General features: G+C 33.6%; 1 protein-coding gene and 1 long non-coding RNA gene across 2 annotated transcripts in view; both read left to right on the top strand.

The window, feature by feature from the left end:
• The window catches only part of LOC134528885 (SH2B adapter protein 1-like), a 296,960-nt gene that overhangs the window by 23,046 nt on the left and 258,627 nt on the right, over positions 1 to 15,287 (top strand). The window lies entirely within an intron of this gene.
• Positions 307 to 12,445, top strand: LOC134529265 (uncharacterized). The gene is made up of 2 exons (XR_010074518.1): positions 307 to 8,214; positions 10,127 to 12,445. It is a non-coding gene; the product is annotated as an uncharacterized LOC134529265 (long non-coding RNA).

Raw genomic sequence — 15,287 nt, forward strand, 5'->3', positions numbered from 1 at the left:
CAACCTGCCCCCTTGTTGTAACTTTATTGTATATAGGATTAATAAATGAGAGAAGATTAGTAGAAGTTGTCATACTATTTCTAAAGCCATGCTGATTAGGAGCTAATCTGTTGTTTATTGGAAAGTTAATATGTTTAAATATTATTTTTTCAAAGATTTTAGTAAAGCCATTTAATAATGATATAGGCCTATAATTAAATACACTGAGTTTACTACCCTTTTTATGTATGGGAATAACCTTAGCTATTTTCCATTTAGTGGGAAATACTTGTGATTTTAGACTTGTATTAAATAGATGCAACAATAGAGGCATTAGAATAAAAGAGCAGCCTTTAATAATGAAATTTGGTATACCGTCAGGACCAGTAGACATAGTTGGTTTTAATGATTTAATTCCCCATAAGACCTGGCTTTCTGATAAGAATGATACAGGAATTGAATCGTGAATAATATCGGGATCAATGATACGAGGGTGGTTGGTGGATGGTACATATACACTAGCAAAGTACTTAGCAAAGACATTAGAAAGAATACCAGGATCATTACAGATATCACCATTGACATTAAGAGAATGGGATTCACTATAACCATTTTTCATAACATTGACATATCTCCAGAATTTTTTAGGGTTATTCTTAACCTTATTATTGATACTACGATTCCAATTAGTTTTATCACGCTTAATAAGATTTTTAACTATTGCTCTATATTTAGAGAAAAGAAGGTAATACTGAGTATTATTGTTTCTTTTATAGAGTTTATGAAAGTGTTTTTTAGATTTTAAGGCATGAATTAATTCACCAGAGAACCAATAAGGATGTTTAGAGGCCTTACGTGTGGATAATGGAATGTGAGTATTGATTTTATCACAGATACAAGATGTAAGTTGATCTACAAGAGCATCTACATCAGTGGTGTTATAATATTCATCCCAATTGTGGGTTTTTAGAGAGTTATAAAGGCTTAAGTAATCACCAGCTTTGTAGTTTCTGAAAATAGAATCTGGAGTAAAATTGTGTGAGGTCGCCTCAATAAGTAGTTTAATAAGTAGGGTAGGATGATAGATATCCTCTTTGACCAGAGATTCAACAGCTTTTTCAACCACACAATGGGATAGATTAGAAATACAAAGATCTAGAAGATTATTGGAAGATTGTATTAGGTTGTGCTGAAATAAATCCAAATTAGATATGAAATCAAGCAGGCACTGAGCCTTGGATCTGACATGTGCACGGGCAATATTGAAATAGTGATTTCCTTTCCAATCTATCCCAGGTACATTGAAGTCACCTAAGATAATCACATTATCATGAGAATTAACGAGTTTTTGTTCAAGAGCTTCAAAATACAATGTGAATAGATTAGGTGATGTAGTTGGAGGAAGATAAATATTACCCAATGTTAAGTACTTATTAAAGGCAATTTTAATATTAATCCATACGGCTTCTACTCCACGATAGTCATATAATTGAATTAGCTGAACAGAAGGGAATTTATGTTTGTTCACTGCGATCAACACTCCGCCACCACGTTCCATTGATGAGAGTAGCGGATCCCTATCAGTTCTAAAAATAGAATAATTATCGGTGAAATAATGAGCATTGATACATCTTTCGTTGAACCAAGTTTCTGTTAGACAGATTATGTCATACTGAGTATTAATAAGATTATCAAAGAATTCAACTGATTTTGTTCTAAGTCCTCTAACATTCTGATATGCAATTTCCCATTCATTAAGATTGGGCATTCACTGGGAAGTGAGTAGGAAGCACTCCTCCAGGCCCTGGCATAGAAGTTGCTGGCATAAAAGGTGACGATGTACTGCAGGAACTTGGAGGTAATTGGGTAGAATTACCGAGAGCTTCAGGAGATGAATTAGTACTAACAATTTGGTCTTGATGCAGTTTTCCAAAGAAAGGACTGATTAAACAGCCACTGGGCCAAAAAACAATATTATTAATTCTACTAAAATCTTCTTCCAGAACAGATACATGGAAGGAGGCGTAAGAATTATGCTTTGTCCGGAGCTTGGCCACTTTGACTTGCTTGAGATTTAGTTCGTTGGAAATATAATCTACGACTTCTTGTTCCGTGACAGACGGCTCAAAACGCGTGACAAAGAGAGCTTTTGTTTTTTTGTAAATAGGTTTAGCAATTGTTTTTAATGTGGAAACATTCCTGATGCCAATTTGCAAGGGATTTTTCTTACGATCCGTGTTAGATAATTTTCTATCAGAGTTTTCATTATTCGTGGACTTGCGTGAATGTTGTACTACGGTGAAGCCGTCTTCGTCGACGAGCTGTTTACCGTTTTTCCTGATGACGTCGTTGGAGACACGCTGAGTTGTTAGTGGGTCACTGGTGCGCGCACTGTTGCCAGATACACCGGATGACTCGACACAAGCAGGTTTCTTGTTTGAGGAGACTTTTTTAACTACTTGACTGTATGAATTAACAGAATCAGTCTTAGAAGATAAGATCTGTTTAATCTGTTGCAGTTCATTTTTTATCTCTGCAGTTTCACTACGAGAGTCGATAAGAAGGGTTTTTAACACCATATTTTCGCTTTTTAACTCGTCAAATTTCATACTGAGGGATTTCACGGCCGAGATTAAGTCTTCCATGGTGGGATCCAGAAGTTTTACCGTCCAAGCTTCACTAGAAGATTTTTGCTTCGATGAACTTTCACTTGCTTTTTCAGATATGGTGATCTTATAAAAAAAACTGTATCTGTAAATAATTTTCTGGAACATGTAAGGCATTGGGTTAAGAAAGCTATTCCTCACAGTTACATTAGGAAAATACAAAGGGAAGGAATAGCTGAAGAAAGAAGTTTTGTCCAACAAAATAATTCTCTTGTTTTACATTTTGATTTTGCTGAGAACTGGTCGGTTGTATTGCCTGATGAAATTAAAACTTACCACTGGCAAACTGATCAGCTTTTACTGTTTACCTGTGTTGCATACTTTGGTATGGAAATAAAAAGTTTTGTTGTAGTATCTGATGATACAGCTCACGACTGTGCTCACATTCTCTGTGCTTTAGAAATTATAAAACTGGAAATTTAAAAATTTTGCCAGTTAGAACCTTTGAGTTCAATAGTGTACATTACAGATGGGGTGGCTGGACATTTCAAAAATAGGTTTGAACTGTGTGAACTTCGTAAAAATACTCAAACTGTTGGGAAAAAAATGGATTTTTTCTGCTACAGTGCATGGCAAAAGTGCATGTGATGCAATAGGCGGTTTGTGTAAACACTTTGCAACTAAGTTCAATCTTCGTGCAGTGTGTGTTAATGCCATTAGAAATTCTGCTTCATTTGTTGCTGAAATAGGTAATTTTGTACAAAAGATAACACTATTGGCTCTTGAAAGTAAAACAATTCAAACGCATAGGTAATGTAAGGAAAAAGATTGGGCTACTGTAAAACCAGTTGTTGGAATACAATCAAAACATTACTGGCTGATTGAAAATGAGACATACATGGGAAGCACAATTAAAGATAGAATAGAAATAGTTGTACAATCTAACCGGATGAAAATACATTATTCAATAAATGATTTACAAGTAGGCCGGTTCATTGCTTGTGTTTACAATCAGAATTGGTTGGGGGTCAATCCATTTCAAATCATCCAGGGGTCTACACCCCACCCCCTCAGATATTCTTGAAATTTTTTTTTAATAGCACATATGAACAAATATAACAACACGTATTTTTTATTTTGGCCAAATTCACTTTAGTTTTTATTTTATAAGTTTTTTAGAAAATGGTGCATTTTACCGGATCTGTTATTTGAGGTGCAAGATGAAAAAGGCACTTTTCAGTTAAAATCTAATTGTGAAGTTATTATTTAATACTTACTAATGAATTATACAATTATTACTTGAAATTTCATCAGGGTTCCAAAAATAAGGTTAAAAATAACATTTGACTCATATTAAACCCTGTTTTCACTCTTTAAAGTTGGCGCTCTGTAATTTTTTTCACCTGTACAGCGATTTCCGTAAATGTTCATAACTTTTTTCTAGCTGATCCAATGAGGCTAAGAAATGTCTCATTTGAAAGAGGATGAAAAGTACTATAATAATATAAAACAAAATTCATGGGTATTTGATGTTATCATTTGATATAAAGGGAAAAACATATTATATTGCTGAAAATATGCATGTTAGCTGTAAATCGTTATCAAATCAATAGTTAGAACAAATATATTAATTTTATTATTACACATAACAAATAGCTTAAACACACTAATAGGCTAATGAAACTAATCATATAGTTTTAATTTTGTAAGGGTTACTACTTAGGATTTTTAGGTAACATTCAAGTGTCGAGTAGGTAGTTAAAGTGTGTTAAAAATTATAGGTATTAATAAAGTTATTTAATTTTTTGGCTTACCATTTTTGTTGATATGAAACTAAATATTTCCTTGGCCAGGCAGCATTAATGTTTTTAACACTTTTTTTTAGAAAGACTGAACATCATTCGTCCAACTTGAGCACTTAATTGTGGAACATCTATGGAGCAAATTATGTTTGTAAAAGGGACCCAGCACTTATCCTCTCTTCCAACATTTCGGTTTTCTGGGCAAAAAAATGTCTGTGATGGCCAGTGAGGGTGCATAAAATTGATATAAGCATCTTTATTGTCATCATCAAGCTCCAAAATGAGTCCAATGAAGCACTTATCTTCATACACACAGCCTATGTAGGTATTTGGTTGGAAATTTGGAAGTTCTAGTTTTTGCGATAAACTATACCTCGATGAAAAATCTTTGTCACTGCTTATCCGTTTTTCTGCTATTACAGTATTAGATAGAGGTTGGAAAAAATGGAAAGATCTTGTGCCAGGTACAGATTTATGTTCACTAAAATGCTGAGTCAACTTTGGTTCTACATTTTCTACACTATCTATATTAATGAATTAAAATATTATTTTTGAAAATTGTTTGCTACAAAACTTAAACATTTCTTCTGGTGTGCAAATTTGGTCTTTATATGGTCTTTGGAGGTTGGCTCTTGTAACAGATTGTTTAACTGAGCCACCTATACCATCGTAAGCACATTTTCCATGGCTTGTGGCATGAAAAGTCCAGGAAGTTTTTAGACTAAAATCTGCTTCATGAAAACAAAGATTGACTAAACTCTTGAAATTTTTGTATTATGCAGCACAGCCATCTGTGATGTATTCTACTGTTGTTACTTTTGGTTGTTTTGCTTTCATGTAACTGCAAATTCTGCTTTGTACTTCATAAACAAAGTTTACATCATGTTTCATGTAATCTGATAAAAAGCAAAATGATTGCTGTGAAACAGAGGTTCTATCATTGTCTCTGTATTAAACTACTACTGGATATAGTGTGCAAGATGCATGGGACCAATGATAACTTTGAATCTCATCTTGAAGGATAAATCCGTAATTTTCAGAAAAATCCATAAAGCAAAGCACTTCATTTTGTGATACATTTTCTTTCCTCTTTTTTATGTATTCAGATTGTTGCTTTGAAATATAAGAATGAGGTATCAAGGTTTCAAGTTTTTCATTTAAAAGTGTAATGTACTCGGACAATGGTAGGACCATTGTTTGAAGCTGGCTCCGGTCAGTATTTGTCCATTGCTTGAATATTATTTGGTCTTTAGCATCATAGTCTTCCAGTGTTGTTTTAACAAAATCATCCAATTTGTCAGAATTAGGACATTTATCACACATTCTTAACATGCATTCTCTTTTTACATCTTCACACATTAACATTTTAGTTAATTCCTTCAATTTTATTTTATCCAGATTCATTGGACTTATAAGTAGTACAGGATTTTGATGAATGCAACAAACACATACTGAATGAACTCCTCCCTGATTAACTGTTACACACCACTTGGGCCTAAGTTCACAAAACTTTGATAGTCCAATTTTGGCATTAGGGTACATTTCTTTAAAAGCTGAGTACAGTTCCTCAAGATTACAGAGCATTAAACGCTTTTGAATATGGACATTTCTTGCAATACTAACTTTATCTTTTGTTCCTGGCATAATCCTACTAAATTCATCATCCTCATAAAAAGCTGAGAAAAAGTACAAAGACTTCTCTTGTGCTCAGAATTCTACTGAAGGAAAATATATGGTGCAATCCAAATTCGAGGGCTCTTAGCATGAAAAGGATTATCCAGGGTTTTTTACATTGGTGGGTTCTAATTAACGTGGAGAATCGAGAGTTTACTGTAAATGTAAATCTCAAGTAAAAGAAGGTTAACTATTTTTAAAGTGTACACAAACTATGTGTTATGTGTAATAATAAATAAATAAAATTAATATGATTGTTCTAACTATTGATTTGATAATGATTTAGAGATAACCTGCATATTTTCAGCAATATAATAATTTTTTTCCCCTTTTATCAAATGATATCATCAAATACCCATGAATTTTATTTTATATTATTATAGTACTTTTCATCCTCTTTCATATGAGACATTTCTCAGCCTCATTGGATCAGCTAGAAAAAAGTTATGAACATTTACGGAAATCGCTGTACAGATGAAAAAAATTACGGAGCGCCAACTTTAAAGAGGGGAAACAGGGTTTATATGAGTCTACTGTTATTTTTAACCTGATTTTTGGAACCCTGATGAAATTTCAAGTAAGAATTGTAAAATTCATTAGTTAGTATTAAATATTTTCACAATTAAATTTTTACTGAAATTGCCTTTTTCATCTTGCACCTCAACTAACAGATTGGTTGAAATGCACCATTTTCTAAAAAAATTATAAAATAGTAACTGAAGCGAATTTGGCCAAAATAAAAAAACACGTGTTGTTATATTTGTTCATAGATGCTGTAAAAAAAAGTCATAAAAATTGGAGAGGGTGGGGTGCAAAATTTTGTTTTCTCTGGATGATTTGATTTGGAATGACCCTTGGGACAGATCACTGGTATATCTTAAAGGCGGGTATCCATATGTTGCCAACGACCGTAACGTGGCCCCGTGGCGTAATCAAAATGTTCATATGTGGACGGGACTCGTTGCAGCGTTGCGTGTCAAAACTTGACACGAAGATACGCAACGGGCTCGATCCGTCAGTTGTCGGTATTTTGCTGTCACTTCAAAGGATGTTACGGCTCGACGAGAGAACCAGTGTGGACGGGTGGCGTGTCATTCTTCCATTGCTCGCTCACACACTCAGCGTGAAGCTACGAGAGAACATCGTGCCTGTTCGTGTTTATTTCCTGTTTGTAGTTCCAAATGTTAATTTTTTTTATTTGGCAAAATGGAAATGACTAAAGAGGAGACAGTTCATTTCATTAAAAAGTATAAAGAAAGGAGTGTGATTTGGGATCCACAGCACCGAGACCATTATAATAAATGGTGGAAAGACAATGCCTGGGAAGAAATTGGTACACAAATGGGTAAACCAGTTGAGCAGTTGAAGACGAAAATGGAGAATCTTCTAGCAGCCCTGCGGCGAGAAAGAATGAAAATGAAAAAGAGCATGGGTACCGGTAAAGGTGAGTGAATTACAATTATCAGTGCGATTGGAAATTTCCATAAACAATATCTAGTTAATTTAAAACCCCTTATGTATAAATTTGGAACAGAAATTTTTGTTACAGATGAGTACAAATTAAAAAGGTAAAACAATAACAGAAAAATCACTGCCGCAAGTAGTTATACGCGTCACATAACTTTATCACACAACAATAAAGCATGTTATCAGTTTTATGAGCTAATGTAGGTAACTGTGCGTCCTTCAAAGAGAAAATTGTCAACGTTTTTGCCCATGTTTAAGAGTAGAAATTATTTCAAATTGAACTTTAAGTTTGTAAGTCAGCTAAATCATCTGATAAGAAAGCAGTTAAAATTGCTTCCTAAAAAATTGCAGAATTAGTGGTTATACAAAATAATGACAATAAAGTGAGATTTTATTACAAATCCCGAATAATAAACAAAAAATTATAAATACTGCAACATGATATGAGATGACTAATTGTTGAAGTAAATATCAGCGATATAGTGCGAATATTGACACACAATGTATTTAAAAGATATATCATGTCTTATGAAATATAATACTGAGCTACATTAATGTGTACATTAAAATAAGTTACTAGATGTAAAAACATTACAACAAAGTGTTTTATTTTGCAGGTGCAGATCAAGTTTACAAAAGCCACTGGTCCACATTTGAAGAATAAGCCTAGACCAACATTAAGTACAGTGAGTAAAACTTATTGATATGTTATCACTTCTTCTCATTAATAATTATTTTGCCATTACTCTTACAAGTATAGATTTTGTTCTCCTGGGTATTCTTCTGATAGGTAGGAGTGAACCCATCGTATCAGGTGTAGATAGGCCTACTCTCCAATTTACATCCTCAACTACACCAGCTTCTTCAGAATCAAATGTTCCTGGTGGGGTATACAATCCAAATGAATCGGTTCTTCGTCGTAGGAAGTTATGTAACAGACAAATTGTCAATACATTGCAAATGCTTCATCTCCAAGGAAAAAGAATGGCAGTTTTTGGTCTCTTCCATTTATAGGTGTAGGCCGAGGCAGATTTAAGCGGTTTTCCTCCATTTGTTTGTATAACTCAGTGTTAGCGAACACTCCTCCATCTCAAACTCTACCCTGGCTGCCCAACTTTGCAGAATCACGTGCTTCCCATCAATAGCCCCTACACAATGTGGAAAGTTCCATGTTGTTTCAAACTCTTCAGCTACTTTTAACCACTGTTTTGCTTGGGACGTCCTGCAACTTCAAGACTAGTCTTCAGCGCTGAAGATGCCTCCTGGTCTATGTAACTGACCTTTGTATTCATTCAAGAAAACTCGGCCTATGTATTTGGCGTACGTAATCGCATGTATTTTTGGACATTAGGTTTACATGTTTGAAAATTATTGGTTTGCACTTGCAGTTAAACCATTTCGTGGACACTTAAAGTATTTTGTGAATTGTTTGAAATGGTTTGGAATTTAAGTTATGAACCTCATGCTTGCGATGTCGGCGGGCACGGTTGTTCAAGGGCACGGGAGTTGTAGCGGTCAGGTCCGCTACCATCAAACTTTGCGCGTCAGCGCGGGCGTCGGCGCACCTTCCCCCTCCTCCTTCCCCATCCTAGTGTGTGCTTGATTTCTCCTCGCCTCCCCTCCTGCGGTTGGCGCATGCGCGCTGTGACGCGCCGATTTAATATAAGCTGCTGTCAGGTTGTAATTCGGTCTTGTTAGCTTGGTTTGCTTGTCTCGTCTCGTCTGGTCCATTTCAGTAGCTTGAGTAACTACATTGTCTGTTTAATTCGGCATGTAGTCTGTTAGTCTTTAATTGTAACGACGTGGGAGAGCGACCTCGGGGGGAAGAATGTAAGTGTTATTCTTTTTTTGCGAGTGAGGCGGTGGCCCTTGCCCTAATGTAAAGTGAAATAATATGCTGTCTTGTTTAAATTCCCTTTCGGTCGCCACCTACAAAATTATGTTTGGATTAACTTATTTAACTTAATGAACTTAACTTTCAACTTATAGTAACTGTTCTCCCCTGAGGTGTCGACGTACGTAAAATGTACGTAAAGTAATTTATTGTAACAGCATGTAACTCTCTTGCGTGCATTATTTTGTTGTTCACGTATTTTTGCCTTTGAATTCTCATTTGATGTAACATTTCTGTATTTGAGGTGTCTGTCTTGTGTGGACACAACGCCCCTTTTGATGGTCCGTATAGGGACCACGCACTGTTAAGCAGGTGTCACTTGCGTTTTTCTTGGCCTTGATAGATGGCTCGTCCACCTAAATAATTTGTTGTGTATGTTCCTTGTCAATTATTAATGTCACTAATTAATTGAAACTTAATTGTAAACATAGTCTGTTTTGCTGTCTTACTGTTCATCAGTATTTATATTTGGCCTAATTAAATGCAAACGTAAATCGTAAACTGAGATTATGTTTTTCAAGTAATTAAACCTGCTCCCAAACACCTTTCCGCAGTCCCATCCATGTTATGGCCTCCCTCCTCGCCTCTAAGCTTATAGGCTTTCAAGATATCTCTTAATGCATATTTTGAATGACTTTGAGAACAATCGATTTCTCATAAACGTTTCATACCATAGAATATTTTATTCTTGTTTTGAATTTCAGATCCAAACTAATGGCGATGAAAATGAATCTTTGGGAGAGACTTTGGTGGATGGAGAAACAGTAGGAACACTGTCCCCTGCTGTAACTTCAGAAGGAAGCGTGGCGTCAGCCACGGCAACCTTGCAATCCCCCTAGCAGTCAAGGCGCAAGCGGAAGAAAGCACCATCAGCAATATCTGAGGATGGGCGTCTGGAAAAGGATTTTGGGATTCTGCTCGAATCCTCTAATAAGGATGACGAATGTAGTCACTTCGGCAATGTTGTTGCTTCAAAATTACGCTTATACAATGATGAAGTACGCTTTATAGTTCAAAATGAAATAATGAACATATTTGTAAGGGCCAATAGCGGATATTACGCAAATCCACTTATTAACACTCCTACTCAGCAAGGTGTCATTCCCTACCTTCAACCCAGTCAGTCTGACATACCACAGTTTCCCAAGTCACCCAATGCTGTGAGTGTCAACAGTTATCAGTTATCACCTACGCTTTCTGACGATTACATCATTGAGGATCTGATATAAATTATTCTGTGCATTGTTTTATGTATGTAGGTCCTTATCATTACTTTATAAGCAATAAATCATTTTAAAGACATTTATGATAGTTTTTTTTGTTGAACCCACCTTTGTTAAAACAAATCAATAAACTTAACTGATATCTCTAAAGCTTATTATTGGAGAATTAAACACAAATAATGAATGTCTACATTTCCTCCCCCCCCCCTTCTGATCCATCTTTGTACAGAGTTAAACAGTTTTATAACAAAAAAACATGTAACTTACCTCTATCATTCCAGGGTTTTCACAATAACAGCACATACTTCTGGAACAATTTTGCTTATACACTGTTTCGTGATTTTGAAAAGGTATTGAAGGCTAGAATATGAATCACCGGTGGCCAAAAAGCACAGTGTTACTGCCAGCCTTTCCTGCACGTAGATAGCGTTTCTGAAATGGCTATCTTTCTTCTGAATTTTCGGCCCAATTGAACACAACAAAAATTAGAATTCCGTCGGATGCATTCTCGTAAAGTTCTTGTATAGTCCACTTATGGCCTGAAACTTCAAATCAGCCAACAAACCTGAACCACCGCACAGCTCTCTACTTGTAAATACTTTTGACATCCACCAACGAGGTGACTTCTCTTCTTTCTTCTTTTAAGCATGTAGCGTATACAAATGTAGGCTGCTGCTGCTGCAAGCTGAGTTGCGCTCATGGCTATACACTGCCCTTCTGGTGTAACGGGATGTAACATTTGTTTTTGATACGGATACGTTGCAACGGATGAATGACACGGTAGGAATTCTAACATTGTTGCACCGTGTCGTGTCAAGGGTTTATATGTTACGATGACATGCAACGGCTGACAGGCAACATATGGATACCTGCCTTAAGAGTTAAATGACATCACTGTATCCTTTATGCATTCCCATGGTGCAGCTAAAGGGTTTCAGTGGCCACAGGAATCTGGAAAGAAGAAAGATGATTGTCCGGTGCCACTACAAAATGTTTTGTTAGCAGTAAGCAATCATACTCCACTTGGACAATCAGCAAGACTCCACACTTTCGACAAAGCTGTGTTGAAGATTCAGCAGATCTACAGTCCTTAATCAGCCAAAAAATATTTTAGGAAGTTTGTCAATATATGTTACATATAGCTGTGGAAGGGTAATCAGTCTACATTTAATTAATTAGATATAGGTATGTTGGTTTCAATTTTACTTTGAACTTTAGGTTTTCATGCAAGTTAAAGTACAGCATATGTATTATATGTGTGTGTATATCTATTATATGTACATTATGTTAACGTAATGTATACACTGACTCTCCTTTTGTAATTCCCAAGGTTTACCCAATTTACGAATTATATCTCATATTTAGAGACCAACAAAACATTTGTTAATTGAGCGTGCAGACCTTAGAAAAAAAGTAATAAAATTAAATTTTCAAAAAAATCTACAAATGGTTACAGGCAAAACCACACCATCCAACAACAGGTTGTCAGCTATCATTGCATCCGCCATCTGTCTAGCCACCATTGTCGCTATCTTGAAAATCCATCATTATTATCCAAAAATATTGTGGAAAAAAATTATTAACATATTATATTAATTGATTCAATCAAATCCAGTCCTTGGTTTATCCTTGGTAGGTGCCAAAAAGGAATTTTAGCTTAAAACTACATATTAATAATTTGTTTGAATAATTATTTCCTCACTTAAGTAATGATTATTGGTTCTTGCAATAAAAATCTGAGGACTGGAATCATGCCTACGTAAGATAGCAATAAATAAAACACAAAACATAAAAAAAAAATTATTATTTAAAATTGTACTCTACTTCATGTACAAGTTAGTATTGACCCTTAGCATTTCTTGATTTATGCATCTGGGGGTTTATTGTAAATTTCTTCTTTATTCTATTGTAAGTATTCAATGTTGATTCCAACATACTGCTCGCTTGCCAATCGGAACAAATCAGTGTTATTGACGTGTTCAAAATTGTATTCTGAGTGATCTGTCAGTACAAGGGTCAGGTCAATGTTCGGGTCTAATGATTCTTTTCTGCCTCCCCATTACTGGCGTTCCAGACAAACATCATGGCAACACTAAACAGCTGTTAAATCTTCATAATTTATCTCTAAATTGTAGATATTTATTTAAACTCAGTGCTTGTAAAACGGTGTGGAATAGTGTATAGCTATTATATATAGTAGGTATCGTGTTTAGCACAAAACAAAGGAAATTTGGAGTGAAGTTTCCCACTGTATCCTAATAAATTATTCTACACATGTGAATTTAATTTAGATGAAAATTGTATTTGTTGTACAAAAAATCTTGTGCAGTTTACACAATGAACATTTTGCTAAATTAAATGTAACACAATCATTTAGTTATAATTTTTTTTTGTCAGAATGGTATTGAAGTTAAACAGTATTTTTATGGCTTTTAGGCAGATTCATACATTAAACATAAAAACATTTAAATAATTAGCTTTTAAAAGTTTAAAACAAGAATATTGATCAACCAAAAATAAAAAAAATGCTTATTCTCAAGCTTGCTTTGCATTTTACTTGTAATTATACATTATAGTAGTGACATTAATATAAGTTAATTTAGCTCATTGGCTAAGGTGACAGCATGGTATGCCATACTGCTGCAGAAACTTTTGATTTTGGTTCACCAAGAAATTAATTTTTTTGAAGTTAAACATTTTTAGGCACTTTATAAAAAAATGATGAGAGTGAATTTTTATGATGCACGCTTACCATGCAACAAAATTTTCACAGGAAGATGGTGGACCTATATCTATGAACATAAACCCAATATATTACCTTTCCAAAAATTAGGGGATATACCAATTGTATTGGTGTGCCAAATGAAACTTTATGGTAGTGAAATTACCCTGTAATATATTTGGTAAACTAAAATAATCATAGTAAAGAGTAATTTCCAAGTTTTAAAAAACCTAAAGATACTGGTATTACAACAATTATAATACATACTCTCCTTACACTCTTATGTCAAGCTCGTAGTGGATATAGTTTGTGGTTAATAAGCTAAAGGAACTTGTTTGAAAACTGTGCAGTAAATTTTTTTTTTACCTTTATTTAAATTATAGAATACTGGATTGTACAAATTGTGCTTTAAGCAAATATATATGAATACATTTTATTTATCGTATTGCTATTATAATATTAAATATATAGCTCAGGTAATTGGATTGATTATTTCATACTGGGTAGGCCTATATCCTCCATTTTAACTTAAATGTAATATTAAATTAATAATATTTATTAGCAAAACAATTTCCACAAATTCGCAATCGGTAAAAAAAAATAAAACTTTATAATGGTACAACTATCCTTTAATACTTAATAATTTATTATCATCTAATGTGTGCAAAAACTATATTTATAGTATTAACTTTTTAATGAATTTTAATTAGGTGGGCAGTATTTTAATAATATCCCTTGACAAATATCAGGTCTAAGCCTGGGTTTAGTATTTTTTCAAGTCTTTTTGTTTTATTGCAGAATTTTCATTATTTAGCTAAACCTTTCGCTCTGCAAGTCGAATGATTCAATAATCGACGTAGCTGCTCCTGTAGCGGTGGGTGCGGAACTAGATGTGTATCAATTTCAGAAATTTAGTGATTGATAGTGAATATTGGTTCATATAATTAGAAACATTTATTTATTGTGAATATATGTGATATAAATTGTGTTTATAAACTTTTTCAAGTATTTTATCAAGTTTATTTTTATAATTGAGGTTATATTACTGTATGTTTAATTTATTTGCATTATAAACTATAAATTATTTAATTATCATTTAATAAATAATTAAATTTAATAATTTAGAATAAACATTTACCATATTTAATGATTTTCATTATTATTTAAAATTAATCTTGTTTATTTTACTCAATTAAATAACTAATTTTATACACATGTTTTTATTAATATTGAATACTGAGTATTAATTTAATTAATTTTTGTTACAGTAATTTTCAAAATAGTTCAGTGTCTTTAATCAAAAAGAAGTATAACTTCTAATGCACGTACATAAGTACTTACTTTTTTTTGTTCTTCAAAGTGATTTACTATTTATTTTCGACCACGAAAATAAAAATGGAAAACATTTTAGGAGGCTTTTTATTACAATAGATTATGTTCTAGACTATATAAAGTACTTTATCAGTGCAATCTCTGATAATGTAGCATGATGCAATAAACCCTTTTAACTTAATTGTTTGAATAAATATGAAGTTATTTGAGCATAGCTTAAAAAATAATCATTATTTAAAATGTAAGTCTTGAAAATACTAATTATAATATTAAATACAATACCTATCACAAATAATATCTGAGTATACTGATAAAGCTAGGCAAGACAAGGTTAACACTTAATACATATTCTAATTACTACCTAACAACATGTTGAAGTCTTTAATTGTTTAAACAAAAATGAAATTTACTTAATTTCGAAAGGAAAAAAAATTGATCGGAAGAGTTTTGAACTACCAATATTATATGCTTTGGGTTACAACTCCATGACCTAACCCATTCCGCCACTTTTACCTCATATGAGTGTGGCAAGAAAACTGTGTGTGTTATAATAACTTGTATATATACTGAAATAATAGTTAGTTGAAA

The sequence above is a fragment of the Bacillus rossius genome, chromosome 2 (assembly GCF_032445375.1).
Source record: "Bacillus rossius redtenbacheri isolate Brsri chromosome 2, Brsri_v3, whole genome shotgun sequence".
In the NCBI taxonomy this organism is placed as follows: Eukaryota; Metazoa; Arthropoda; class Insecta; order Phasmatodea; family Bacillidae; genus Bacillus; species Bacillus rossius.